This window comes from Hyperolius riggenbachi, chromosome 7 (assembly GCF_040937935.1).
Source record: "Hyperolius riggenbachi isolate aHypRig1 chromosome 7, aHypRig1.pri, whole genome shotgun sequence".
Taxonomy (NCBI): domain Eukaryota; kingdom Metazoa; phylum Chordata; class Amphibia; order Anura; family Hyperoliidae; genus Hyperolius; species Hyperolius riggenbachi.
In genome coordinates, this window is record NC_090652.1 from 153841471 (window position 1) to 153868695 (window position 27225).

Genomic DNA, 27225 nt, shown 5'->3' on the forward strand with positions numbered 1-27225 from the left:
CGTACACACGCCGGACTGTCGCTGGCACGCCCAGGGGCGTAACTAGAAATCACTGGGCCCCCCTGCGAATATTTGGATGGGGCCCCCCCATAGGTGCCAAATAATCGTAATGGGGCAGCGTTTCACTGTAAATTAATTGTAAAGTGGGCAGCATTTTACCAGACAATCGTAATGTGGGCCAGAAAATCGTAATGTGGGCAGAGTTCACCAGAAAATCGTAATGTGGGCACCAGTTACCAGAAAATAGTAACGTGAGCAGCAGTCACCAGAAAATTGTAACGTGGGCAGCATTCACCAGACAATCGTAATGTGGGCAGCGTTCACCAGAATATCGTAATGTGGGACAGAAAATCGTAATGTGGGCAGAGTTCACCAGAAAATTGTAACATGGACAGCGTTCACCAGAAAATTGTAACATGGACAGCATTCACCAGACAATCGTAACTTGGGCAGTGTTCACCAGAAAATCGTAATGTGGGCCAGAAAATCGTAATGTGGGCAGCGTTCACCAGAAAATCGTAACGTGGACAGCATTCACCAGACAATCGTAACGTGGGCAGTGTTCACCAGAAAATCGTAATGTGGGCCAGAAAATCGCAATGTGGGCAGCAGTCACCAGAAAATCGCCATGTGGGCAGCAGTCACCAGAAAATTGCAATGTGGGCATCAGTCACCAGAAAATCCTAATGTGGGCAGCAGTCACCAGAATATCGTAATGTGGGCAGCAGTCACCAGAAAATCCTAATGTGGGCAGCAGTCACCAGAAAATCCTAATGTGGGCAGCAGTCAGACACCAGAATGTCGTAATGTGGGCAGCAGACACCAGAAAGTCGTAATGTGGGCAGCAGACACCAGAAAATCCTAATGTGGGCAGCAGTCACCAGAAAATCGCAATGTGGTCAGCAGTCACCAGAAAATCGCAATGTGGGCAGCAGTCACCAGAAAATCGCAATGTGGGCAGCAGTCACCAGAAAATCGTAATGTGGGCAGCAGACACCTGAAAATCGTAATATGGGCAGCAGACACCTGAAAATCGTAATGAGGGCAGCAGACACCTGAAAATCGCAATGTGGGCAGCAGTGACCAGAAAATCGCAATGTGGGCAGCAGTCACCAGAAAATCGCAATGTGGGCAGCATACACCAGAAAATCCTAATGTGGGCAGCAGACACCAGAAAATCGTAATGTGGGCAGCAGACACCTGAAAATCGTAATATGGGCAGCAGACACCTGAAAATCGTAATGAGGGCAGCAGACACCTGAAAATCGCAATGTGGGCAGCAGTGACCAGAAAATCGCAATGTGGGCAGCAGTGACCAGAAAATCGTAATGTGGGCAGCAGACACCTGAAAATCGCAATGTGGGCAGCAGACACCTGAAAATCGTAATGTGGGCAGCAGACACCAGAAAATCGCAATGTGGGCAGCAGACACCAGAAAATCATAATGTGGGCAGCAGTCACCTGAAAATCATAATGTGGGCAGCAGACACCTGAAAATCGTAATGTGGGCAGCAGACACCTGAAAATCGTAATGTGGGCAGCAGACACCAGAAAATCATAATGTGGGCAGCAGACACCAGAAAATCGCAATGTGGGCAGCAGTGACCAGAAAATCGCAATGTGGGCAGCAGTGACCAGAAAATCGTAATGTGGGCAGCAGACACCAGAAAATCGCAATGTGGGCAGCAGTGACCAGAAAATCGTAATGTGGGCAGCAGACACCAGAAAATCATAATGTGGGCAGCAGACACCTGAAAATCACAATGTGGGCAGCAGTGACCAGAAAATCGTAATGTGGGCAGCAGACACCTGAAAATCGTAATGTGGGCAGCAGACACCTGAAAATCGTAATGTGGGCAGCAGACACCTGAAAATCGTAATGTGGGCAGCAGACACCTGAAAATCACAATGTGGGCAGCAGTGACCAGAAAATCACAATGTAGGCAGCAGACACTAGAAAAAAAAATGCACCTGTGAAAAAAAAACAGTTCACTTACCTGACAGAAGTCTTCTCCTCTCCCGGCATCTGGCTCGCAGCTCCCCGAGTCCTCCTGCAGCACATCTCCCGCGCTGACAGGCAGAGTGCAGGGCTACGGCAAGATGGCTGCCGAAGCCCTGTACTAGAGACACAAATAGTCTCCAGTGCAGGGCTTCTTCAGCGGCCATCTTGCCGTAGCCCTGCTCTGCCTGCCGGAGACTATGCAGGCTGCTGAAGCGGGGCTGCGGGGAATGAACTGGCGCAGCGTCTGTTAGACGCTGCGGCCAGTTGAGCACCTTGCTGGGGGGTCCAGAGCAGCGCTCCCCCCACGGACAGTGAGCGGGCCCCAGAGCAGCCCCGGGCGGCCGGGCCCCCCTGCGGCTGAGAGAGTCGCATCCCCGGTAGGTACGCCGGTGGTGACAGCCTTTCCTCCTCCGGGCCCCTGACTTGCTAGGGGCCCCCCTGCAACTGCAGGGGCTGCAGGGTCTATTCCTACGCCCCTGGGCACGCCCACCCAGCGGGAGGCAACGACGGACCCGTCGTTGCCTAAAGTCCGGCGTGTGTATGGACCTTTAAGCTCTATAATATATTCTTAGATCAGGAAGTCCCAGCCCCCCTTTCTCCTTAGGTCGAGTCATAATCTCATAAACTAACCTCGAGGACTTTCTCTGCCAAACAAATCCAATAATAATTGATCTCAAGGATCTAAAAAAAATTGCAGGCACACAAACTGGAATCATGGACATACAAAACACCAATATAGGTAAAGCATTCGTTTTAATAATATTTATACACCCAAACCACGAGAAACCCGTCCCACCCCACCCTTTCAGGTCCTTTTTTTTACAGAATTTAACAATGGGATATAATTAAGGGAAAACAATCTAGACAAATCACTAGGTAACATTATTTCCAAATATTTAATTGCATCACTTCTAAAAGGAAATGAGAAATTACTCTTAACTTGATTCAATAACACCGAAGCCATTGATACATTAAGCGCCTCAGATTTAGACACATTAATCTTAAAGTTAGAAAAAGTTCCAAACCTCTCAAATTCCTTAATCAAATTAGGCAATGATACCAATGGCTCTGATACATAACATAAAATATCATCAGCAAAAGTTGACAGTTTATACTCTTCATTCCCAACCTTCACCCCATGAATACTCCCATCCCTCCTAATAGTACATAAAAATACTTCCAGAGTCAAAATAAATATAATAGGTGACATAGACACCCTTGTCTCGTACCAATGGACAAGGAGAAGGTGTCCGACAGGGCCCCATTTGCTCTAGGGTTGGATTACAATGCATTAACCCACTTCAACATATTATCTCCAAATCCCACAAATTTCAAAGTAGCCATAATAAAATCCTAGTTCACCCTATCGATCGCCCTCTCCGCATCCATTGGCAACACCATCATAGGGACCCTTTTCATAAAAGACCATCTAAATAGTGACATAGCTTTAGCCACATTATCCCTCCCTTCCCTCCCTGGCACAAACCCCACCTGACCAAATTTAATTACTGAACTCAGCCAAGGCTTAATTCTTTCCACTAAAATTTTCGCAAAAACCTTTATGTCCAGATTCAACAATGATATAGGCCTATAACTTTGACACAAAGCTGGATCTTTTCCATTTTTATGAATAACAGTTATCTGTGCCTCTAGCACATCTCTAGGTAAAACCTTACCATTTTTAAGGGAATTGAAAAATCTGCACATAGGAGGCACTTACACACCACAATAAGTAGAAAAATATTTTTTAGAAAAACCATCCGGACCTGGCGATTTAACCAGCTTCATAATTTTTATCATAGCTAAAACTTCTTCCTTCTTCGTTATTTCCTTCTCCTTAATATCCTATAAGCGATATCTTCCAAATATTCCCACATCCCTTTTACAAAGCCACTCTATCTATTCTTGGGAAGACCATACAAAGGAGAAGAATCTTTAAATATATTAGCAATTTTGTGTGCCTGCAACTCAACGACCCTATTCAAATCCTTTATCTTAATAACATGCAAACTTTTTCTTTGTCCTTTTAAAGCCCTAGCAAGCCATTTACCACTTTTATGCGCATGTTAAAACCATATGGCAGAAAAAATCCTGTTCCTTTCCCTCAACCTACTTTCTAGCAAATCAGATAGTTTACTCCTTACCTCATTTAACTTAGCTAGGACTTCCTGATCCAACGTACCGTTATGATTTAATTCCAATACCCTTAATTCAGATAATACAGCTGTAATCTTTTGATTATTTTTCATAATCGTCCAACTGGGACAGCATATCATCAAATTTCTTATCGTGTAAAGACAGATCAGCCACAGTCTGTTCCACCTGCTCCTCCCTAGCCTCCACCGCCGCCACTCTTTGACCAATATGCACCACCTCATTATTAATGTCCAACATTTCTTTATGGAACGATCTTTCCAATCGCTCAATCAAGCCCTCCATATCAGAGAGTTGGCAAAGATCTCACCCGCTCACGCTAGTTCTCCTCCTCCTTCTCCTTCTCTGGCTCTGCTTTGGTCAATGTTTTCCTCATCCGGGAAGGCTCATGAGCAGACTTGCAATTGTTCCACTACCACCTTCCGCACCAGGGATCTCAGCAGATGTCTCCTCCTTCCCTTTCACCTCTCCAGCCGGCTCTTTAAATCTCTCCTCCATGAAATCACGTATGTCAGTTGTCTGTGAGCTGCTATTCATCTTCCCCTTCTGCTTTGCCCATGGCATCTCTCAAATGCTGTGCCTGGCCAATCTCACCAGACACCCTGCGCTGTTTCCACCTCAAAAAAAGGGACGCAAAGAGCAACTGCTCTGTCAGACTCTCTTGCCGGCAACTATAAAGATTGTAACTGCCGCCACATTACATGCGTGGCGTGCTTGTAAGTTCCTGGTGTCGGGGCAGCCGGAGCTGCACACGCTCTGCGTCATATGGCTGCCGTCGTCTCGCCCACCTCCTCCCGCCTGGTACAGTTTATCTGCTGTGAAAGCTGCCATTGCACTTTATTCATAGATTTTGTAATTATATATTAAAATATTCTAGTGACTATTTCCAAGGCAGTTTCTAGACTGAATTGCGCCCAGGGCAGGTGTAGAAAAATACCCCCTTTACCACCACCATAACAAGTGTGGCTGATACAATTTACTTCTCTCAGTTGCTTGGTGAATGTGGCCATCTTCTCCCCCCCCCCCATTGATATGTGAGCCCCTTCCTCCACCAGGGTCCTCTTCTGCTCTCTCTGCTCTACCTCCCCCTTTGCAGACAAGTGTGGCAGAGATGCTGTCATCTTGCCTCCATTAGCACAGGATTCTATCTGTCCTCCTTTGCTGCAGTTGCTTCTTCTCCTATGCCTCCTGCCTGAGTCTTATGGCCCATACTCACAAGGGACTTTTGTCGCCTCAACACGCGGCGCGCGCGTGTTGCGGCGACAGGTCGCCCGTGAGTATGGGCCGTTGCACGCGCGCGCACCCCGAACTGTCGCCCGTCGCTCTTGTCGCCATGCGATTGAAAGTTTCAATCGCATGGCAACAGTCGCTGCCGCACCTCCGCCGCAACTGTCGCTAGTCCGCGTGAGTACGCGGACTAGCGACAGCAACCTCCATAGAGGTAAATGGAGCTTCCGGCGGGGGGAGGAGGAACGTCGGCGACAGCTTCCGTCTCGCCGCTGGTCCCTCTTCCGCGTGTGTACGCGGAGGGACCTGGAGAGAAGCTGTCGCCGGCCTGTCGCTAGCACGCTCACGTGTGCTGGCGACAGGCCACTTCTGCAGCCCGTGAGTACGGGCCATAACTGTATGATTCATAACATTACATGACATCCAGAAGACCAAGATGGAGGCCGTACACCCTGTGATGAGCAAGGTCATGACAGCAACGTCACCACTGCGCTTCTCTGCAAATGGGATGGGTAGGGAATGAGAGCGAGCTTCTGGGAGATGGAGAGGGGACCCTAGGTAGAGAGGGGAGAAAGAAGTTGCTGTGCCACCCTCGTGTCTGTCAGGGGTTGATCCTGCAGGATTTACATCACTGTTATTAGGCCCTATTTCCACTGGGTGCTGCATCTGTTCAGAATTGCAGCACCCTTGTCGCGGAGCCGCAGCTGAATTCCTATAGCCTTGCCATGCATGACTATAGGGATTTGGATGTGTGCTACAGAAAACTGCTGCATGCCATCCAAAATGGCACTGGCGAGCAATTTGGGTGGTATGCTGGTGTCTGAGTAGGCAGTTTTCCCCATCCGGCTCGCATGTGCAAAAACGATACGTATAAGGTATAGTGGAAACACGCCCTTACATATTCTTCTGCTCCTTGCCACTTTTACTGTGCTACAATGCTCCCCCCCCCCCCCCACATTTTATTAGGTCTGCCTCTTCACCCAGTGACATTTTACAAAGTTCTTTCTCCCATCTCCCCCCCCCCATACACACACACCACTGTATTATACACACACTTTATTACACACACACACACACACACACACACACACACACACACACACACACACACACACACACACACACACACACACACACACACACTTCATTATACCTGTCCCCACTGTCCTCCTCTTGGTTTTGGGGTACTGCTGCAGCTTCCTTTCTCTTTATTGATCTTCCTGCTGAGTCTCTTATGCCTGCTGTGCTCTGTCACATCAGTGTGACAGTAGGCCTGAACACTGAAATGGACACAGTTTGCTCAATCTCCATTGTGCCCTTTGCATCAGCAGTGGCCACGGACCAGGACACCAAAGGGGGGTGGCCACATCCAAAAGAGTAAAGAGGGGTGGAGTTCCAGAGCCAGCCCAGTACAGTACAAGCAGAGGTACAGCGGCTGCAACTGGGGGATGGAGCTGATGCGGCCTGGGGGCGGAGTTACAATGCCATGATAGGGCCAGGGTTACAGTGGCAAGGGGCGGAGTTACTACAGCCACAGGCAGCTAGGAAAGGGGGGCGGGGTTACAGCAGCCGTGCTACTACATAAAAGGGAGCTTTCCAGTGAAGAGCAAAGTGCTATGTTTAACTGTTTTTTTTCACCTCAGTTTCACTTTGAGATTAACAGTTGGTCAACCTCCATGGAACTGGTCTATTTGGACAAAGTCATTGGTCATCATATACTATTTCTTAGGTATTGCAGTAGCATTGGGAAGTGAATGTGTCCTCGTCAGTTAAGCTGCTGTTTTTTGTTGAAGAAAAAACAGAAAGAAAGATGAGCTTCTTATGGATGTTTTACGAAAAGGAATTTTGAAAAAATGGCAACCCACATCTTTTACATTAAAAATTAAATACTTTCCTAAGAAGAGGGAAGCCTCTGGATCCTAAAGTGGTTCGCCAGATCCTCCTCGCTCTTGCCACTACTTGCCAGGACGCTCCAGAAGATCCAGGTTGCGCTCCTTCTCAAGCACGAGCGTGGCTATACTGCACTCGCGAATGAGCTGCTCTGGCTTACTGCACAGTATGGCTGCACTCGTGCCTGAAGAGGAGTGCAACCCCAATCATATTTCCAACAAGCCCTTGTTGGTGATCTTTGGATGGTCCATAAGCTGCAACAGGTAACTGGAGAACGCCATGGGCAGTCTTGACAGTCTCTACTGCAGTCATTCCCAACCCCTATTGGGTATGTGTCACTGCTCGCTGCCCCGCTCTGTCTCTCCCCGATTCTCTCCGCCTCCACTCTATCTGTAATTAGAGCAGAGCTTCAAGAAAATGGTTGCCGATGTCCACAAATGCAGATATCAGTGGCCATTTTCTTGTAGCCCTGCTCTAACTACAGACGGAGCGGAGGCAGGGAGAAGCAGGGAGAGAATAGTGACGTCAGCGCATGAAATGCATGGAGATGGTGAGTGATTTGCCACCACTGCTGCCAGCACATGCCACTGAAGGGAACCTATAGCTGACTACCTATACTGGAGGCACCTACAGCTGACTACCTGTACTGGAGGTACCTACAGCTGGCTACCTATATGGGGTGCATCTACAACTGACTTCCTATACTTGGGGCACCTATGCTTGGCTACCTGTACTGAGGCACCTACACCTGACTTCCTATACTCGGGGAACTTATGCTTGGCTACCTATACTGATGGCACCTACACCTGACTTCCTATACTGGGGGCACTTATGCCTAGTTACCTATACTGAGGGCACCTACACCTAACTTCTTATACTGAGGGCACCTATAGCTGGCTACCTATACTGAGGGTACCTACACCTGGCTACCTTTACTGAGGGTACAAACACCTGGTTACCTATACTGGAGGTACCTACGCCTGGCAATCTATACGGGGTGCACATACACCTGACTGCCTATACTGGGGGCATCTATGCTTGGCTACCTATATTGAGGGCATCTATACATGAGATCCTATGCTGGCGGCACCTACACCTGGCTACCTCCCTACCTGTACTGAGTCTGAGGGCATTTTTTGGGGGGCTTGGGGCCGTGGCTATAACGCTGTGTTATAATTCCAAATGAGGATGGGCCCTAACTGTCCCACTGATTGATTGTATTAATATTACTTAAAGCTTCTAGCCTTCATTTTTAAGTGTATTCATCCATTTTGTGGTTATTATCAGTATTTTTCTATATACATATGTGATGTGTCATGGAGATCTGAGTGTTTGGCGTGATGTGCCACGACTTCAAAAAGTTTTGGAACCACTGCTCTATAGGATGCAGAGGCTTCACTCTTCTTATGTAATTATTTCCTTTTTGAACAAAGGGCTCAGTACACTTTAAAGTGTATTTTTGTTCTATTCAGAAAGCTTATTCAAGCATTTCTGTGTGGAAGTCAGAGCTCATTCCTGCAGAGGGGTAGTAGCATGGATTAAACTTTCCAAGATTTCTACAGAAGAAGTATACAGAGCTGCCAGGAGGCCTTCTCCCCTTGCTTTATAGCTTCAATGTTGATGTAAAGGTTGGGATCTCTAAGTTTCCATCAGGCATTTTTCTTTCCACTGTCTTGAATTTATATTTAAGTTAATTAAGCCTGTGGATTAATAAACATGTTTCAATTGTCATCTATTCCTGTTCTTGTTTTCCGGGCTGCTAGCTATCCCGTGTTGTTATAGCACACTAGGAAGTAAAAAAAATGGAAAATTGCTATAGCACACAAACTAATTTTGTTTTCTGGAATCTCCCTATTACAGGATACATTTCCTGCTTGTTTATCTCTTGTGCTTTGTCTAGTACTAGCCATATGAGTCTTAAAATGAAATATCCTTTTTGTTGAGAAAAACAATCCATTTGGTTCAACTCTACCTAGCTCAAGGATTTATTACGGTGCCCTTTATTTCAGTTTGTCTAAAAAAACACTAGCGCATGAACTCTAAAACAAAGATGAAGATAAACATAAAAGGTGGTGGTTAAAGGACAAGCAAGGTGAGGAAATAAAACTATCTTTACTTATCTGGGGCTACTTCCAGCCCCTACAAGTCACATGTGTCCCTCTCCACAGTTCATTCCAACTCCTGCTGGCAGACTCGGAAGATCCCCATCCCCCCATGGGTCGGCGTCTTCTGCGCAAACACCCACACTGCGCTTGGACAAGCCCGCATCGTCGGGCACATAGTTTGCTTGCGCAGTACTACTGAAAATCAGATTTACCTATCTGGGGTTTCCTCCAGCCCCTAGAAGCATATGTGTCTCTCGCCGTATTTCCACTCTCTGCCAGTGTCCTGGGGTCCCCTTCGCACCGGCTGCCGGTCTGGCTAGGCATGCATGAGCTTGCAGTTGCTCTCCCGTAAGCTGGAAGTGTTCTGGGCAGGTGTAGTACTTCTGCTATTGAGGGAACCCCAGGACACTGGCAGAGAGCAGAGCTGTGGCAAGGGACACATAGGCTGCTAGGGGCTGGAGGAACTATGGTAAGGCTTTCAGTGCAAGCTCCTCTGAGGACAGTCAGTGACTATGGCGTCAATTCCTCAAGCATTACTGCATTCGGTAATGCTAAAAACAGCTCACTTTACCGAGCACTTTGGAAAATGGCAATTCATCAATTCATCAAGGAAAGCTGAAATTACAGAGCAGATGTGACCGACGTGTGGTAAATACCTCAACACGTCAGTAAATATCAATTCATGAAGGTTACAGCATGCAGTAAAATACAGAATCGTGTTCGATCAGTACTGGCAGTTCTCCTCTGTCGTAAACAGTGCTGGGACTCACAGAACTCGCAGAAGCGGAGACAGATTACCTATGACTGACAGGAACAGAGCCAACAGAAACATCCCCTGTCTCCTGCAAGTCCCGCTGATCAGATGCCTATAGGTTGCGCAGGCTTCTTGGGAGGTTCCAGTTTTTCTACCCCCCAGGCAGTGAGCAAAGAGATCGGAATAAAAGAGGGTTCCCCTGGAGCCCTTCAGCTGTTTAACCTCTTAGGTTCCTGTTTAAAGATGTGGAGGAGCTAGTGGAGAAATCACCTAAACATGGCATGTGTAAATTACTCCTGGAAGTCCTTCTAAGCTGTTTCAATTAAATAAAAATGTTAAGAAAAATTAATAGACAGATTCAGATGGAGCAGAGGCAGTATTTTTTTTAAACAAGGCTTTACTGATAGCATTAACGTTACAAGGTATAGATAAGTACAAAATATGCATACAGAAATAGGCATTATACAAAGAGGCATTAAAGAGACTGTGTACATGGGACCTTAACATTGATGGTTGATACATAAAAGAAGGGAAGTAATAGATAAATTCACAAAAGGTTACACATAGTAAACATGCGAGCACTCAATAATATTAGGGTATTTGGTGTCTGCGGCCCATAGGGATAATTGTTGAATTTTAAATAAATCATGTGAGAGATGGTTTCCATCTGTCCCATATTAGATGGAATTTTTTCTGTGCTCCTCTATGCAGATATGCAAGCTTTTTGTAGGGTAATTCAGGGCTGACTCATTTAACCCAACTATCGAAAGAGGGAGGAGTGGGCGCTAGCCATCAGCACGCCACCTCTTGTCTTCCCATAAAGAGCACCTCGGCCAGAAAAGTTCAGATGGAGCAGAGGCAGTATAACAAACATGTACATCTAAAGGGATGTTGAAATGTCTCTTACTACTGTAATGCCCTCACTACACAGAACAGCTTGTAACAACACAGACAACTCTTCTGCTGTTACAAACAGGATTTTGTCAATGGGCTTCGGTAAATTACAGAACTTCTACCGCACCTTTAAAAATATTGATGAATTATTAAAAAAAAGTCTAAAATGCCGAATGCACAATTTTTTTTTTTAATTAGCTACTTGCCGACTGCTCCACGCCAATTGGCGTGAGTAGTGCGGTAGCCCCAGGACCGCTCCACGCCGATTGGCTTGAACGGTCTTCTATGGGGCTAGGAGGAGATCGCGTGCACGCTGCACGCGTATCTCATGCTTGGGGGGCGGAGCTCCGCCCCATCTTCAGTCTCCGGACTTAGACGGTGAAACTAATTACCCCCTACAGGGGTGACACGGCTGTCCCCTCCATAGGCCGGGGAGTGATTGGCTGTCATAGACTGAAGCCTATAAAAGCCGATCACGCTGATTGGCTTGCGGGGGGAGGGAGCTGGACCTAAAAACAACAACAAAAAAAATGTATTAAAAAAATAATAATAAAAATATTTATAAAAAAAATAAACAACTATGGAACGATCAGACTGGGTTGTGCGGCCCTGCAGCTTGGCCTTAAAGCTGCAGTGGCCATTTTAATAAAAAATAGCCTGGTCACTAGGGGGGTTTAACACCATGGTCCTCAAGTGGTTATATAGCCTTTGGTGAATTGACATCTATGTGCTCTGTAAAGTGCTGCAGGAGATGTCAGTGCAAAATAAATAAATAACAGTGTCCCTGTTTCTAGCTCCACCTCTAGTGTCCCCTGCTACACTGCTGCTCTCCATGACAAGAGTACTTAGTGCCACCACAAATGCTCCCTCCTCCATGCAGTTCCTCACCCACACTAGCACAGACGAAGCAGCAGTGAATGAACAATTTTCATAACAGCTAGGAAAACAGACAGTATTGTCATCTTATCAAAGGAGCCTCTCTCTATTTTCTGGTCCCTCTCTCTTCATCCTAGATCGATAGACGATTTCCTGCCTAAGCATTTCTCCTTCTACATGGAGGTCTCCATGTCGTATCTGTCAGCTCCAGTGGCGCAACAAGACCTCATCACCATTGCATGACTGACGTGAAAAGACATCCCTGCCCCTCCAAGCCCTTGATAGGCTGTTGCTGGACAGTAGTGATATTTAATTTTGTTGCTATACACACACTACACATAGAAAAGGCAGTCAGTCACTGTCATTGCTTATATATCACTGTGTGGCTCACTGTATATTGTATGCGTTTTTTTCTTTCCTTTTAATAAACAAATTAGAAGGTCAATATTGTGCACATTTGTACATTATTCTGCATCATACTGTGCTCATTTCTACTTAATGCGTTACCACTGTTACTGTAATGGTTGATGTGCACCTTTGTATATAATTTTGCAGTATTACAATTACTGTAATGGGTAATACTGGCACATTTGCACATCATTGTGCATTAGTACTGTTACCTTAAAGGTTAATATTGTGCGAATTTATACATAATTTTATGTTACTACTATCGTAAAATACTCTACTGCTACTACTATCATAAACGTTAATAATGTGAACATTTCCGCTTAAATCGGCATCAATCGCATGTATATTCATTAAGGAAAAAAAAACATTTGCATATTAACTTAGAGTTATATAAGAGTTCCAAAAGATGGAATTGATTTACAACGGATTAGGTCATCCCTTGCTCCCATGGTCAGCATGCTAAAAAGCCATGCCCACTACTAAAACAATGTAATTTAGGCTCTGTACACACATCCAATTTTAATCTTTAGAATTAGATTGAAAGCCTTTGGCAGGCCCCCCCCCCCCCTCCCCTTAGTGTGTACTTCTTTTTCAAGTAACCAATTACCTGGCAACTGGTAAATCTAAACGACACTATTTTTATCCTCCTAGACCTATCTTCCACTTTTGACACAGTGGACAACCCCCTACTTCTCCAAATCCTCTCATCCATGGGTATTCAGGGTCTTGCTGTCTCCTGGCTTTCCTCCTATCTCTCAGATAGGACCTTCAGAGTTGCCTACTCCAGCACCACCTCCTCGCCATGTCCCTTTACTGTTGGAGTTCCCCAAGGCACAGTCCTTGGACCTCTCCTTTTCTCTATCTACAGATATGGTCTTGGTCAGCTCATCAGCTCCTTTTGGGTTTTCTCACAACTCAATGCCCCTGCCATTTCTGTTGATAGCACTTCCATAACACCTGTCCCCCAGGCTCGCTGTCTAGGTGTAATTTTGGACTCAAGTGTCTCATTTAAACCTCACATTGACAAACTACCCTCTTCTTGCCGCCTCCACCTAAAAAACATCTGCATCTGCCCTTTTCTAACAAAGGACACTACCAAACTTCTGGTGCATGCCCTGATTATTTCCGAACTAGACTATTGCAACTCTCTGCTCTGTGGCCTCCCTGCCAACCGTTTAGCCCCGCTACAGTCTATCAAGGCCTTTTGCTGCACGATTCATCCACCTCTCATCCCACTTCTCCAGCCCAATCCCTCTATGTCCGTCCCTTCACTGGCTGCCAGTAACACAAAGGATACAAATACGGGTTGAAGGGCGTGCATCCCTGACCTAATACTAACACAAAGGATACAATTTAAATTCCTAAGGGACTGAGCCCACTAACCTAGTTGTATCCGCTTCTGTCTGCTTTTCAGCATCTGTAACATTGATATTTAACTGAAAAGCGGACACGACTGCGTTCGTGGGCTCAGGCCAGGGCCGGATTTACCATAAGGCACTGTAGGCACGTGCCTACAGGCGCCTGATTGGGCAAAGGCGGAATTTAATTGTCCCCTTCATAATTAAAACTTTTAAAATGCGCTCTTTCATGTCAGCGCCGCTCGCCCCGCCCACTTGCGTCTTCATCCGGCGGCCACAAGTACAGTGAGGGGCGGGCAGCTAGTCAAACATGCAGAGTCTGTTCATCCGCTCTCCCCTCCCACTAGCCACCTTATTTGTGCCTACACGCAGCGCTGCGACTTGCAAGTGAGCAGCAGCTGCGTGCATAGGCATCGGGGGAGGCGGCGTGCTTTTCGAATTCTGCTGCCTGCTGGGCTGGGACTCCTCGGAGAAACCACGTGGGTGGCCAGGCTCCGGGCACCACTCACCAGTCTCCGTTACAGTGGCCCCGCCTACAGACCTCCGAGCAGCGTGTGGAGTGTGTTTCCTGCCTGAGCCTGACACAGACACACTGTTTGACAGTTTACAGTGGTCGGGACTCGGCACTCGGCAGGAGAGAGGAATGAGATTGTGGGCGGTCTGACTGTGGCTGCAAGGGCCTAGCCCCTCCCTGAGAGAAAAGGTAACTTGTGCAGATGCACCATTGCCAATCCTCCCTTACATAGACATACTCGCTGTCTCTCTACCTCTCTCTTTCTCACTCACTGTCTCTCTCTCGACCCTCTCTTTTTCACTGGCTCTCCCTCCCTCTTTCTCACAGTCTCTCTCCCTCTCTTTCTCACACACACTCTCTCTCTCTCTATCTCTCTTTCACGCTGTCTTTCTCGCTGCCTCTCTCTCCCTCTCTCTTTTACGCTGTCTCTCTCTTCCTCGCTGTCTCCCTCTCTCTTTCACGCTGTCTCTCTCTCTCCCTTTCACACTGTCTCTCTCCTTCTCACTGTCTCTCTCCCGCTCTCTTTCACACTGTCTCTCTCTATATTTCTCTCTCTCTTTCACGCTGTCTCTCTCTCCCTCTTTCTCGCTATCTTTCCCTCTATCTCTCTTTCATGCTGTCTCTCTCTCTTTCACACTGTCGCTCTTTCTTTCACGTTGTCTCTCTCTTTCATGCTGTCTCTCTTCCTCGCTTTCTCTCTCTCCCTCTCTTTTACGCTGTCTCTCTCTTTCTCGCTCTCTCCCTCTCTCTTTCACACTGTCTCTCTCTCTCTCCCTTTCACACTGTCTCTCTCTATATTTTTCGCTCTCTCTCTCTCTCTTTCACGCTGTCTTTCTCGCTGTCTCTCTCTCTCTCTCGCGCTGTCTCTCCCTCTCTCTTTCACGCTATCTCTCCCTCTCTCTTTCACGCTCTCTCTCTCGCTGTCTCTCCCTCTCTCTCACCCTGTCTCTCTCTCTCTCTCCCTCTCTCTCTCTCTTTCTTGCTGTCTCCCCCTCTCTTTCACATTGTCTCTCTCGCTTTCTCTCCCTCTCTCTATTTCACGCTCCCTCTCTCTTTCACGCTGTCTGACTCTCTCTCCCATGTTGTGTCTCTCCCTCTCTTTCACACACTCTCGCTCTTTCTCTTTCATGCTGTGTCTCTCCCTCTCTTTCACGCCGTGTCTCTCTTTATTTCTCACTGTCTCTCTCTTTCTCGCTATCTCTCTCTCCTCTCTTTCACACTGTCTCTCTCTCCCTCCTGTTCTCGATGTCTCTCTCTTTCACGCTGTCTCTCTCTCTCTTTCTCGCTGTCTGTCTCTCCCTCTCTCTTTCTCGCTGTCTCTCTCTCTCTCTTTCTCGCTGTCTGTCTCTCCTTCTCTCTTTCACGCTGTCCTCTCTCTTTCTCGCTGTCCTCTCTCTTTCTCGCTGTCTCTCTCTCTTTCTCGCTTTCTGTCTCTCTTTTTCGCTGTCTCTCTCTCTCTTTTTCGTTGTCTCTCTCTCTTTCTCGCTGTCTCTCTCTCTTTCTCGCTGTCTCTCTCTCTTTTTCGCTGTCTCTCTCTCTTTTTCGCTGTCTCTCTTTTTCGCTGTCTCTCTCTCTCTCTCTTTTTCGCTGTCTCTCTCTCTCTCTTTTTCGCTGTCTCTCTCTCTCTCTCTTTCTCGCTGTCTCTCTCTCTCTCTTTCTCACTGTCTCTCTCTTTCATGCTGTCTCTCTCTCTCCCTCTTTCACGCTGTCTCTCTCCCTCTTTCACGCTGTCTCTCTCTCCCTCTTTCTCGCTCTTTCCCTCTCTTTCACATTGTCTCTCAATCTCACTGTCTCTCCCTCTCTCTCACGTTGTCTCTCTCTTTCTTGCTGTCGCTCTTTCTCACGGTCTCTCTCTTTCACGCTGTCTCTCTCTCTCACTCACACTGTCTCTCCCTCTCATGCTGTCTTTCTCTCACGCGGTCTCTCTCTTTCTCACTGTCTCTCCCTCTCTCTCCCTCTCTTTCACATTGTCTCTCTACCTCTTTCTCACTGTCTCTCTTTCACACTGTCTCTCCCTCTCTCTCACGCTGTCTCTCTCTCCCTCTTTTTCTTGCTGTTTTTCTCGATGTCTCTCTCCCTCTCTCTTTCTTGCTGTCTCCCTCTCTCTCTTTCACACTGTCTCTCTCTTTTTCACACTGTCTCTCCCTCTCTCTCACGCTGTTTCTCTCTCCCTCTCTTTCTCGCTGTCTCTCTCTTTCTCGCGGTCTCTCTCCTCTCTTTCAAGCTCTCTCTCTTTTTCGCTGTCTCTCCCTCTCTTTCTCGCTGTCTATCCCTCTCTCTCTTTCAAACTGTCTCGCTGTCTCTCTCTCTTTCTCGCTGTCTCTCTCTCCCTCTCTCTTTTGCTGTGTCTTTCTCTCTCTTTTCACCTTATCTCCCCCCTAGCTCTCTCCCTCCCTCTCCCTCTTCCTCCACTTATCTCCATTTCCCTCCCCACCTCTCTCCCCCTCTCTCTGTCTCTCTCCATCCCTTCTTCTCTGTCCTCCCCCTTTTTCTCTCTACCCTCCTCTCACCCCCTCTTCTTTCTACTCCCTTCCTCTGTACTACCGTCCCTCTCACTCCCCCTCCCTACTCCCTTCTTCTCTCCTCCCTCCCTCTCTCTACCCCCTTTCCTTTCTTTCTCCCCCCTTCCCTCTACATCCCTTTTCTCTCTCCCTCTCTCTACCCCTTCTTTTCTTTGCCCCTCTTTCACCTCCTTCTTCTCCCACCTCTCTCTACTCCACTTCTCTCTCCCCGCTCTCTCTGTTCTCTCACTTTGCCAGCCTTCTCTCAACAACCTTCATCTGCTTCACTTCCAGACCTTTAAAAACAGTCAGTCACAGGGCAAATGCAGAGGCCTGAGTCTTGGAGGAGGACGTAATTGACTCTACCTACTCTTTCCTGCAGTCTCCCTGCCAATCTGCCACCTACAACCCTGCTTAGAGCACTGTTTCCATAGGGCGGCACAGCAGCACTGGACAGCTGTCACCTGACATTAGAGCAGCAAAAACATCACTGCTGAGGCATAGTGCTGCCACCACCAGGGGCGTAGCAATAGGGGGTGCAGAGGTAGCGACCGCATCGGGGCGCTTGGGCCAGAGGGGCCCCGAAGGGTCCACCCTCTATCACAGTATTAGCTCTCTATTGGTCCTGTGCTGGTAATAATCACTTCTATAGATGCTTTGAATAGTAGTAATCCTTAACACACTGTTCCCCATCCCCTTCTTGCACCTCTGACACTGTAGTTGCCATTGGCAGGTTTTGGTGCGCCATATCAATTGTTATGTATAGAGTGCTTGGGGGGGCCCCATGTAAAACTTGCTTCGGGGCCTACAGCTCTTTAGCTACGCCACTGGCCACCACACTATGTACCACAAGGTAATATGTGCATTACCATGCATGGTTTTATTTCATAAAAAAGGTGGGGTGTGACTTGAGGGGTGTGGCCTGTGATGAGGGGTGGAGCTTAGGGCGCAAGAACATCTGTGCCTATAGGCTCCTGAGCTATAAATCCGGCCCTGGCTCAGGCCCTTACTCCCACCTACAAAGCTCTCCACAACATAGCTCCTTCCCATCTAAATCAACTTATTTCCAGATACCATCCTACACGCAATCTCCGCTCTGCTAACAATATCATTCTGTCTTCTTTCCTGATCACCTCTTCCCACTCCCGCTTAGAAGACTTCTCTAAATCCTCTTCCCTCCTCTTGAACACTCTCCCTCAACACATCCGCCACTCACCCACACTTACTATTTTTGGGCACAATCTGAAAACTTAACTCTTCAGTCAAGCATACTCTCCTACCTAGAACATTGCCCTCTAACCACCATTTCTACCACTCCACACACAGCTTCCCTTTACCTACTGTCCTATACCTTAAACCTTTAGACTGTAAGGCCTTTTGGCCAGGGCTCTCTTCCCCTTTTGTCTCACAATGCTGTGTAAAAATATGTAGTTAATTTGTCCACTGCATTAGCTGTTATACCCTCTTGTATTGTATCAACTGTTGTATTGTATACTTTGTATTGTTATACCCAAAGCATGATAACCTTTATGGAAGAAAATCATCATTATAATTAGGGAACCCCTAAAAAACCTAAAGTTTTAAAGAGACTCTGTAACAAAAAAAAGTTCCCCGGTGGGTACTCATCTCGGTAGGGTCGAAGTCTCTGGATCCTAATGAGGCTTCCCCTGTCCTCCTGTGTCCCACGGTGGTCTGGCTGCAGCCCACGGAACACACAGTCGACAATTTGCCAGGCTGTGCAATATTTACCTTTTTTGGCTCCAGCGGGGGCGCTGTTGCAGCTCTCACCAATAAATACCAATCTCTGTCGGGTGCGCTCTACTAAGCAGGCACAGAAGACTTGCGCCTGCGCAGTAGAGCGGGACGGCAGCGATTTGCTTTTTTCGCCTATCTCCGAGCGGAGAGCCGATACTGTGCCTGCGCTGGAGCCGGGAAGGTAAATATTTACATCCCTGCTGTTTGGAGGGGCACAGCAAGACCGCCGTGGGACACAGGAGGACGGGGTTAAGTCTCGATAGGATCCGGAGGCTTCCCCCAGCCGAGGTGAGCACCCCCCAGGGGACCTTTTTTGTTACAGAGTTTATTTAACTTGGTTTCACTTTCCAGTGTGCACTGAAAGGGTTAAGCCTTAGTGATTACTGCATGAGGGGACAGCCTGCAGAGTTCCCCTGCAGTCTATTCACAGTTGCTGATAAGAACTAATTAGACACTTTGATCTTGCTAAGTAACTACTTCAGCAACTATATGTGGAATAAAGACTTTTCATTGTGTGCTGTGCAAGAGTTTGGGTCCGCATAAAATAATTAAGATCCTACGCAGCTAAACTGGGCATAGATCTGCAAGGATTTTTAGATTTGTTTCAGTTTTCTCCCACTACCCTAAAACGTGATGGTAGGCTACATTACAGGCCCATCTGAGAGCCGGGGAATGATGACAAGTGTTTCATTCTAAAGAGCTATGGAAAAAGTGTTAGTGCTATATATGTGTGTAAATAATCAGACCTATTAAAAACCTGTAGTTCAATCTTCTGGGTTTTGTATTTTTCATTGTTAGGTGAATAAGAGACTGGGTTATTACACTATTTTCATACTTGATGCAACCATTGCAAAGGGATTCCCTTTGGAAAAACCCAGCGATTAAAATATGGAGCTGCCAAGAGCGTGAAAGATGTCTCCTTAGCTCAGAACCATCACCTCACCCATCTCCTACCACTCTTCCCTCCTGTGCAGGGCCGGTTCTCTCATGAAGCAATGTGAAACATTTGCATCAGGCACAGAGATTTCAGGGGCAGCATTCTTTGTACTGTGTGTACTTTCCTGAGGAGGAATAGAGAGGCTGAGGGTGAGCAGTTTGTTTGTCACAGACTCACAGCCAGCCAGTGTGCTATTGTGTTGAGCTGCAGCATGCCATGTGAGAACATTAAATGAAGCAGAGTAAATTGTCGGATCCTGTGCAATCATCTGTGCAAGTCTAGAACTGGCCCTGCCCCTGTGGAGCAGTAGTAGTAAATGGACAGGGCCAGCTCTATGGCCCAGCTACTTCTTGACTAGCTTTTAGGGGTGATAAATGGATAAGAGGATGAGTCTGAATCATGGACTTGCTGTTCTCTCAGGCAAGCAACATCTGACATTGGTACAGGAAGATAGCTTTGCAAACAAAAAGATGAGCCTATATCACGGCTTTAACTAGGAAACATGAGTAAAAGAGCGCTGAAATAACCCACACTAATCAATTTTCACAGTTCATTATTAGAGCATTCAGGATAAAGGATGGTCAATGAGATGCAAATAATTCTGATGCAGAATTATGCAGATTGTTTATGCAAATTATGCAGCTTTAAAATAGACCAATCATATTCTACCTTGGCAGGATTTGATTGGTATTTTGAGCTTCATAAATTTGCATATACAATCCCAAAATATCAGGATATTGAAAGATTGTTTATGTTTAGTTGTTGGTAGTTCCTGTAATTTATACATTGCTCTGGGAGCATGTTAGGGTTCAGAAGAGATCGGATGGGTTATGCATTTTGTTCTGTCTGACCGTCTCCACTTCCTGACTTCCATAACAAAAAGTCTGTGCTATAAGCTGAAATCTTGTTATGTAGCTTGTGTTCTCTTCCTTGCAGACTGAACTGTGAGGATAATGGTATCCAGAGATCACCCACACCCACAGAGCCTGAAAACAGATCCATTCAACTCAGTGCAGAAGCCTCATTTAACATAAAAAATTATGTTATTACTAGGCTATTAAACTATATTTTTAAATCTACACCTGGAGATGGCCTTATCCAAAAATAAAAGCTATTTGTCCCTGTAACTCCCTCCTAGTAGATTATATCCTAAAGGTGGCCAGCAAAAAATTGTTTGAGCGATCAGAAATTCTGATCAGAAGAAAAATCGTTCACTACACCATCAAAAAACCAATCTTTGCTTCCTATCTATTACAACCAATCAAGAAAATCTAAATTTTGGTTTGACAAATATCCAGTCGGACAATTTTTTTTATAATCGTTCATAATCGATTGTGCCCATCAACTGAGATTATTTTCAAACAATCCGATCAGAATTTCTGATTGCTCAAGCGATTTTTCGCTAGAAATTGGACTGTTAGTGGCCACCTTAAAGAGGAACTCCAGTGAAAATAATGTAATAAAACAGAGCAATAATTATGTATAAATGATTTAGTCAGTGTTTGCCCATTGTAAAAGCTTTTAAATCCCTGTATTACATTCTGGCATTTTTTACATGGTGACATTTTTACTGTGGGCAGGTGATGTAGCTGCTGCATGTTTTTTTTGGCAGTTGGAAACAGCTGTAAACAGCTATTTCCCACAATGCAGCAAGGTTCACAGACAGGAAACTGCCAAAAGTATGTACTTTTCTTGTTTCTTGAGGGAGGGGTTTCACCACAATATCAGCTATACAGCACCACCTGATGGTCTGTTTGTGAAAAGGAGTAGATTTCTCATGTAAAAGGGGGTATCAGCTACCGATTGGGATAAAGTTTAATTCTTGGTCGGAGTTTCTCTTTAAGGGGTCAAAATCTAAAACACAGTCATGAGCTAAATCATTTATTAAAATGTAAAAATGATGGTCTCAAACTAGGTGGCGTAACTATAGCAACTGTGGGGGGCCTGCTCCTACCCTTTCTGCAGAGTAGCACAGTGAAGCACTTTAATATGCACCTGCTTCAGTGCTGCTTTGGGACTACTCTGGTCCCCCTGACAGCCACACACTCTGTGCTGCATACCTCTGGCTCCGAATGTATGTCACGTGATCAGAACCTGGAAGTATGGAAGCATAGAGCATGCAGCTGCTGGGAAGTACAGAAGTGACCTGACACATTGCTGATGCAGTGTGTGTGTGTGCGTGTTTTACCAGGCACACAGGCTGGATCCATGCTGGGTTTGTGCTATTCATTCTGTCACAGTGGTGCCACTGTCGGAAGGGTTGGTTGGTGAGTATGTGTAACCCTATGTATGGGTGATTAGGGGGTTTAATAAGGAGCACCTCTGTCAGTCAGCCTAAGTAAGACAGCAAGCAGTTACTAATGTGAAGGTGATGGAGGGTGCAAGGGAGCACCCCTCAATTTCCAAGTGATTGAGGTGGGGGAATGCCTGAGGCCTCAACATACAACCAAGGCCTGATGGGTGGTATGAAAGAACGCACTTCAGCCCCTCTGCCATGCTTCTTCTTGAAGCATTATAATGTAAAATGAAATAAAAGCAGAGTTTTGTCAGTGAGTGTGTGGATAATTAACAGAGCCATGGGCAGATCTGTGAAGTGCATCACAAAGCCCCCTTATCAAGGCACTCTGTTGAAAAATGATCCTTTGACTATAATACATTTTGAGCCACTTAAAGAGAAACCGTAGCCAATAATTGAACATCATCCCAATCAGTAACTGATACCCCATTTCCCATGAGAAATCTTTTCCTTTTCACAAACGGATCATCATTTATGGCTGATATTGTGGTGAAACCCCTCCCACAGTATGATGTCAGGACCATGGTTCTGACATCACACTGTGGGAGCCTTGTTGCATTGTGGGAAATAACAGCTGTTTACAGCTGTTTCCAACTGCCAAAAAAGCAAGCAGCATCTCCTTCCACTGACATCACCTACCAGCAGTAAAAAAAAATCACCATATGGTAAATGTCAGAATGTAAATCAGGGAGAGGAAAGCTTTTACAATGGGCAAACACTGACTAAATCATTTATACACAATTATTGTAAAAATGAAGCACTTTTTATTACATTATTTTCACTGGAGTTCCTCTTTAACTAGAAGAAGTATGCGGACCAGGAATGTCACACACCATTACACCTGATATCTGCACTTGGACCAGGTGTGTGATTTACAAAGTATTGCAGCTAGACTAGAGGATCAGCAAAGCAGACAACAAGTTAGCATTTCAGGAGAAAATTACTAATTGCAGCTTTAATATTTAGTCCAGTATAGGCTTATTGAAATATCTGCTTTGAGTGCACACACCCTTTAAATATCATGCAGTGTATGGTGCAACTAAGCAGTGCAGTGGTTAAAAGGGCTTTCCTTGTTTATGACTCTATAAGTTTAAAGGATTCCTCTTTCTTATTCACTCTTGTCAAATCATACATCAATATTCTTCTTCTTGCTCCAAGTCTTACCCTGAGAACAGCCAGCCCCTAACATAGAAGAACACAGTGCAGAAAGAGTGCCCGTCTCCTTATTTGGGCAGCGGGAGTCATATCTTGACAATGTCTGTTCTTTTTTTTTTTTTTCCTTTCTCAGAAACATGCATGGGAAGCCCCAAGCTGCAGGCTGTGTAGCTGGGAACCATTCTCTCCCCACTAGGGAGTAGGATCTCACTGAGCATCTCTCCAGATGGACACGTTATATCATGTACAATATCATTTATTAGAATAAAAGAAGTAGAATTTAGGCAACTTATGCAGATAGTGTAGATCTACAGTTTGTACAGCTGCCTGGCATGATGATGCTTGTAGTGCCTGTCTGCATAGGCTTTTGATTCTTTATCAGGTTGAAATATAGAGGTTTTTTTTTAATATAGCAGTGATAATGTTTCAACTGCTGTAACCATCAGCAACCAAACAGCATTCACCTATACAATATACTGGAAAAAATTAATTCCTGAATCTCTTTAAAGCAGTTAAAACCTTGACAATTTATAGTTGATTTAATAATTATAATTGAGCAAGTACAAATAATACAAACTAGTCATAAACAATGTAAAAAGTAAAACAATGAATAATGATATTTGTAACAGAACACTGCTGTGGCTTTCATAGTGTTTTATGTGAGAACTAAAAAAAACTGCCATTTACACTTGCAATAAAAAATGACTTAACAGAATGCTTTTATAAAATAAACTTTTATAATGCTATAATCACCAAATTAAAAAAAATCTCATTTGACCTGTTTTATTTGTATGTTCGTTTTCAGCGGATGTAGAGTATTATCTCCGTGCCACTGAGTGTTAGCTGAAGAGTTATTAGAGTACAGTTTCCTCATATTAAGGTGCTCCATCAGCCTGCACCTACAGTGAATGAGTGCTAAGCCCCTCCCTCCATCCCTTCCCTCTCACTCCCACTCTCTATATAGAGGGACTGCAAACTCCAGGGGAATTTGGACTGTCCCAGCTGTGAGCTGTACAGGTTCCACACTCTGTCTTCAATTCAAGCTCTGCTTAAGTAATTGGACCTCTGTAAGTAGACATTGCAATTATGTTATTATTTAAGTTGTGATATATATATATATATATATATATATATATATATATATATATATATATATATATATATATATATATATCACTCTTGCTGTCATGTGAGCATAGGATAATTTGATTTTTGGTACTATCTACTTGACATTGTTACAGAGGTGAACTGCTTATGTTATGATTATTGTGTGTGGTGTCTTTACTGAGAGAGAATAAGTACTACATAAAATAAATGTATTGTTTCCTTGTTACTAATTTTAGACATTTGTTTATTGTATTTTCATCATTTTATATCGTCAAAATCCCTTTTGGCAATTCAAATTGGCCTCTTAACTTTTTAACTGCCAGAAAAGGCAGGACTACTTGCCTGTACCTGGGCTGGACATCATTTCACCTGCTATAGGACTCCCAGCTGGGAGACAGCGTGTGTTTGTGACAGTGTTTGGCAGGCTCCAGTGATTTAAATCCCTGTTTAGCATCTGCATGTTTTATTTTAGTTTCTTCAGAAACATTTTCCGTAAAAGGTCTTTGTTTGAATAAGTTATCGTGTCTTTAGGTAGCATGACCTTATATGGTGCCATGCAACAGCATCAGCTGAAGACCATAGTTGGAGACTTGCTTTTGGCCACAATGATTAATTTATGCCTTATAGTAACTTTTATTTTTACCATCTTTATTTTATATGCTGAAAGAAGAAGAATTACATGAGAGCAATCCTGCACCACTTCCAATTATTTTGCATAGTGGACCTGTATGCAGTTGTGCGTTTTTTGTTTTTTTTTTATAACCAAAGGAATTTCTCTGCCTTCCTAAAAACAAAAATAATTATTAATTTAATAATCAAGGAGATGTATCGGTTATGTTGCACAACAGGCCAGTGCAAATGACAAGAAGATATTATGAGAGATATACATCACAAGATGGTGGATTAACCTGTACATACCATACATTTGCCGCTCCAGTATAAAACATGCTGCTGACTACGTCAAACATGTGCATCTGTTTGAATTAGAAAATGGTTGGCAATAACAATAAATTAGAAATGCTAGCGGCTCATAGAACTATTGCACCTGCCTGTGTCTAGGATTGTAGACACAAGGATGCACATATACATGAAAGTATATACTGTATGTATCAGATTAAGTAATGAGTGACATGCTAGATTTGTCATGGATGTACGCCTGATTTTTTTTTTCTTGGTGGGAAGCCTTGCTTAATACATCTGTTGGTAGTATAGAAAAATTACCATCTTGGTTAAATACCATTTAAATTTTACTTAGGAAAACATACTGTTTTGATGGTTAAAATATCGAGTTGGTCATATTGTTATATGCATGACTTATCAGCAACAGATGTACTGTATTTGCAAATTTCTTTCTATTCTAGTCAATTGAGGAGCAAAAATTGTTAATTTTGCTGATGAGCCTATGATTAGATTTAAGAGCTGTTGTATGTCTTTGTATTTTTAGCAGGCTACTGGTTTTAGTAACTGCTAAAGGTACATGGTACTTAATGTACCCTGAGGCCAGAAACCCACTATGAGCTAATGCAATGCTATGGGGATTGTTATAAAATCAAATCGCTCAAGTGGGATCACACCCATACAGTAGCATTACATTAGCAAAAGTTTTCAAATCGTAAATCGCTCAGAAAATTGCTCCTAGTGGGTTTCTGGCCTTAGTTTTCCTAATAGTGCATTGTCATTTCATTGGTTAGTACCCTTTCTTTTATTACTAAGCCAGACGTGCAACTAACATCCTATTTTGCAATCTGCAGATTTCCCACACACCACCCTTATACTCACGTCATTTTTTTAATGAGTGTTATGCTTTAAACTGTGACAGTGGGAAATGGCTTACTTGAAAGGGCCTTTCCATGCATTAGTTACTTCCTTGCCCTAATGAAGCTAATTACTGGGGATGTCCAGCAGTGGAAATGGTCCTATTGGTGCTGAAATCTAGAAACTTGAAAGGCTTTCTTTTATCATTAGTGCTGGCAACATTCTTGGTTGTTCTCATATATTGTGTTGGATGACTCAGAACTGGTTCATAATTTGAACAAGTAATTTGAGTATTTAAGGCAGTATTTCAATCATGTTGCCTTACTTTAATATGGATATTACTGGGTTTCCAGTCTTTAATCAAAAACAAATATTGTTAAACACCAATAGTGATGGCAGTTTTCCAGCTCATTCAACTAGTTTAAACCAGCAAGGTTACCATCTCCTGATTAATTGCTATTTACCAATGGAAAGTTTTTTGCTTGCTGGAAAATGTATGCAGTCAGTACTACTGATTGTCACTTACTAATGCTCACTAACAGTCTGGCATAAACCATGGATTACAATAACAAGCGTTACTAAATTCTTTATCACATTGATATTGTATCTTAAAGCCATTCATGGACTGGACATCCTTAGTAAACATAAGTTATCTTCCAAACATGGCCTTCATTTATTGTAAAAAAAAAAACAAAAAACGTCTTAATGTATGTGGCTGCACATGACTGTAACCACACAATTTCTAATTCACAAACCTTTCAGCAAACCTTGGTATTGCCCGATATGACCCAAGGGAGGGTTGCCAGCTACTGTAGGAACTACTTTAGTAATAGGCAGGCTTGTAGTGATGTTCCCTCCTAGTACCCTCCTCTTCCCCACCCCCATTCACTTCTATTAAGATGACAAAATGGGAGGGTGCTAGGAGGGAACATCACAGCAAGCCTGCCTCTTCCTGTCTAAAAATTTGACTTTAGCTAAAAGTCATTTTTTTCTTGGAGTGATTATGAGGGTCCAGTAGAACAAGGAAGGGAACAGACAATGCACAGCGGTCCAGCATGAATATACCTCTGTGCCTAAATTAGGTAGCTTTTCCTGGGTTCAGGTATCCTTTAAAGTTGCCAGTTCTTTTTGAGTACCAATATTCAATTCAAGTCATTGTTTTCATTCTGGAAATATATTTTCCAACTTCTAAATTGGTGCTGGTGCAGGAATTAGTTTTGAAAACACCTCAATAAATATGCACTCATTAAACACTTGTGACTGTTTAGAGTATGTAATTTCTACATGATGTCCCTAAACTAGAGATGATTACATTACAAATGAGTGGAGTAAAGTGGAAGGGAGTTAAGTTAAGCCAGGTTTGCAGGATAGCTTATGTTATCTAACTATTAGGCTGGGCCATCTTTAGTCAGTCAGGCCACATTCGTTAGTTTGCTAATTATCATCAATAAGTTCCTATCCTGTGTGGAAAAGAAGGGTCATTCCACTGTGCTTCATGACATGTGTCTTGCCTTCGGTATCCCACGGGGAGGGGGGG

General features: G+C 44.6%; 1 protein-coding gene across 3 annotated transcripts in view; it reads left to right on the forward strand.

Annotated features, from left to right (window-relative positions):
* Window positions 1–23804: 23804 nt before the first annotated feature.
* Window positions 23805–27225, forward strand: part of LOC137524653 (myosin-11) — a 162134-nt gene continuing 158713 nt past the window's right edge. For all 3 annotated transcript variants that reach the window (XM_068244767.1, XM_068244768.1, XM_068244769.1), the window contains exon 1: window positions 23805–23893. The gene's annotated coding sequence lies outside the window, so the exon portion shown is untranslated. The remainder of the gene's footprint in view (window positions 23894–27225) is intronic.